Genomic DNA, 3771 nt, shown 5'->3' on the forward strand with positions numbered 1-3771 from the left:
CAGTTTCACTGAAAATAATAGGAAGTTAGATGGAAGAAGACTGCAAAAGACAGAGATATTGATCCAGAATTGTGAGATATTCCCTCACAGCCTGACAAGAGAGGGAGAGCAAGAACGTTGTCATACAGTGACGGCTCTGAGCCAGAAGCAGACATGGTCAGCAGCTAGGGGAGATCAGTGTTCTTTGCGACACTGGGAGGCAGCAAGAACCAAGTGCAGCAATGCCAGCACCAGGCGGCGGTCAGCTGGGATCTTCCATTTGGACTACGTAAGGCGCACAGTGTTCTCAGAGGAGTATGGAGGAGCCTGAGAGGTTGATGTTGGATTTCCTGTCCACCTGGCATGTGTGAGCCTGAATCCACCTTAATTGAACTTGGGAAAAAATGAAAGAGACGTGACCTGCTTCCACCCTGACATTTGTGAAAAAGTTCATGCTGGTTACAATGAGGATAATAAGCCTGAAAAACTGTACAGAACTTTGAATTTACGAAGTGTTTTCACAAGCATCGTCTCACGTGGTCCTCACAAAAGTCCTGTGAGATAGGTATATGGGTTGACACTATCCTCCTCATTTAGCAGATGAAGAAATTGAGGCTTTGTGAAGCCAAATGAATTGCTCCAAATCACCTAATTAATAAGTGGCGAAGCTCTGGCTAGCAGTCAGATATTTTCATCTTAGTCCAGTGGCCTCCTATTATGCTATGATGCCTGTCAAAAAAGGTGGGAGATATCCTTTTGTGGTTCATAATTGTGACAATTGGGTTTTCACTCTATTGCGTCAGATGTGCCTCCCTCAAACCTTATAACGTGAGCACATCAGACATGAAAAAAAGGGGAAAAGGCAGGGATGTGTGGGCCCCCAAGAAAATTTCAGAATTCTCCCTGATGCCAGCCTTGGAAGGAATGCTAACAGTCCAGGGCTCTATTCCTAAATAACTTCAGCTTGGCCACAGCTGCTTTTCTTGCTAAAAGAAACCCTACCTCCACACAGCTGGGCTCTCCAGCTGTTCCTGACCAACCCCTGCCACTTCCACATCCCACACCAATGGCTTCTGAGCTCACTACTTCATGGAGAAGTGGATGCTATGCTTGGTTCATTGAGATGTCTCCAATATTACTACTGTCTTGCACCGTGAGTTGTCTGGGTCGTTGGTGTAGATTTTGTCTTCCTGACTAGAGTGGAAGCTCCTTGAGGTCAGGGCCTTGTTTCTTTTTTTTCTTTTTTCTTTTTTTTTTTTTTTTTTGAGGCAGAGTCCCACTCTGTCACCCGGGCTAGAGTGCCGTGGTGTCAGCCTAGCTCACAGTGACCTCAAACTCCTGGGCTCAAGCAATCCTCCTGCCTCAGCCTCCTGAGTAGCTGGGACCACAGGCATGTGCCACCATGCCCGGCTAATTTTTTTCCATATATATTTTTAGCTGTCCAGATCATTTCTTTCTATTTTTAGTAGAGACGGGGTCTCATTCTTGCTAAGGCTGGTCTCGAACTCCTGAGCTCAAACGATCCACCCACCTCGGCCTCCCAAGGGCCTTGTTTCACTTGCTTTTGATTCTCAACGGTGTCTAGGGCCAGTAAAGTGCTTCAAATAAATGCTTATTCTTTTCTCTCAAGCACCTAGTGTGTGCTCAGCAAATATTTAATTGCCTGGTTGGCAAATGTCCTATGCTGTAGTCAATGCCTCATGCCAAAAATAAATAAATAAATAAACTTCTCAGTGCCTCTGCCCACCCTGACCCTGACTCTGACAGACCTATTTTCTCAGCCAGTGACACACAGATGACACCTTCTCCCTACAGAGTCTGGTCAAGAGCAGGGGCCCTGTGGCTGCCTTGGTTCAAGGCTGTATTGGCTAAGTGTGCCAGGCAAGCTATTATCCTCATTTCCTGCCTGTGAATTGGGAATGATGAAGACGATAATAGATCTTACTACTTGGGATTGCTAAGGGAATGGTGAGTAACCGGGCTAAGGACAGTGCTGGGGCCATAGACGTGCGCTAGATAAGAACAACCTGCTTTGACGACAAGTTTAGGATGACAACTGCCTGCGGAAATGTGGTCTCCAGTCCACAAACACCATGGGCTTTTCTCTCCCCAATCAGTTGAGTTTAAAGTACATAAATAGTTGATTCTAAAAATCACCTCTCAAGAAGAGGAAATGAGGGTTTAACAATTGTTTTTCTGGAAATGTTTTCCTTCCTCCTTAAAAAGGGAGTACTCGGTGACTCTGTTGAGCTGTTAAAGGCACAACAAGTCGTGTCATGTTTCACTCAGTGGCAGCAAGTCATCTTAGTCCTGCAACAGTATTGAGAATTTTCTCATTCCTGGTTCAAGCTGCCAAGAACATTGTAGGCTTGGGTGGGTGTCATTTCAGGGGCCACTTCACCATCATTCATCCACTCATTCAATCAATCAATCATTCACACATGGATTTATTCATTTATTCATTTGTTTGTTTAACACATATTTATTTAGCACCTACTATGTGTTAGACATATGATAAAATGTAACTGCTATTTTCGTTATATACCCTTGATCCTCCAGAATCCCTGAATGGGTACATTTCCTAGAAGCTTACATTCAAGTCATTTACAGATAATAAACAAGATAAATGAGTAAGATAGATAGTATTTTAGATAGCAATGTGCTAAGGAGAAAAAATAAAGCAAGGATGGGGACATGAAATGTCTAGGGGATGGATATTGAAATTCTAGATAATTTGACCATGGAACCAAAATCTGCATTAGTCAGGGTTCTCCAGAGAAACAGAAGCAATAAGACTAAGAGATAGAGAGAGAGAAAGAGAGAATGAGAATAGAAAGAGAGACAGGGAAAGATTGAAATCTGCAGGCCAGCAGGCTGGAGACCTAGGGAAGGGTTGAAGTTTTCAGCTCAAGTCCAAAGGCAGTGTGGAGGCAAAATGCCTTCTTCCTGGGGAGTCTTCAGTCCTTTTTTCCTCAGGCCTTCAACTGATTGAACGAGGCCCACCCACACTCTACTTTGTTCAGGGTCTCCTGAGAAGGTGGCTTTTGAGAAAAGAAATCTGCAGAAAGTGAGGAAGTCAGTCATGCAAATAAATATCTGGGAAAGAGAAATGCAGGTAGAATGAGAAGCAAGTGCAAAGGCCTCAAGGTAGAGGTGTGCCAGACATGTCACTGGAGTAGAGAGAGTAAGGGAAGAGTAATGGAGAAGAGATCAGAAGTCCAAGGACAGACCACATGGGATCTTGTAGGTCTTAATAAGGACTTGGGTGTTATTGTGCATATAATGGAGGGGAGGGTTTGAACAAAGGAATAACACGATCTGACTTATGTTTTAACAAGCGTGTTGGCCACTATGTTGAGAACAGTCTGCAGGGGGACAAGGACAGAAGCAAAGAGACCAGTTGGGAGGCTATTTCAATAATCCAGGTGAGAAATGATGGTGGCTTGGGTCTTGGTAGCAGTCAAGGGAAGGAAGAAAGGTCAAGGGAAGTAGTTGAATTCTGTTTAATAGTTTGACAATGTAGCCAAGAAGATTTGCTGACACTGGATATGGGTTATGAGAAAAAGAAAGGAATCAAGATAACACCAAGGTTTTTGTCGTGAACCAGTGGAGCTGCCATTAACTGAGGGGAGCAGTGTGGAGTGGCAGAGGGAACATATCAAAGACTCTGTTTGGGACAGGTAAGTGAGGCGCCTGACATATCCAAGTGGAGATGTTAAGTAGGCAGTTGGATACACAGATTTGGAGATCCAGTCTGGAGATATTAATTGGGGAGTTATCAACATATAAATG

At 44.1% G+C, this 3771-nt stretch overlaps 1 non-coding gene across 1 annotated transcript; it reads left to right on the forward strand.

The window, feature by feature from the left end:
• The first annotated feature begins 729 nt into the window (after positions 1-729).
• Positions 730-828, forward strand: LOC138379384 (small nucleolar RNA U13). The gene has a single exon (XR_011232143.1). It is a non-coding gene; the product is annotated as a small nucleolar RNA U13 (small nucleolar RNA).
• Positions 829-3771: the final 2943 nt, after the last annotated feature.

Source organism: Eulemur rufifrons, chromosome 30 (genome assembly GCF_041146395.1).
Source record: "Eulemur rufifrons isolate Redbay chromosome 30, OSU_ERuf_1, whole genome shotgun sequence".
NCBI lineage: Eukaryota > Metazoa > Chordata > Mammalia > Primates > Lemuridae > Eulemur > Eulemur rufifrons.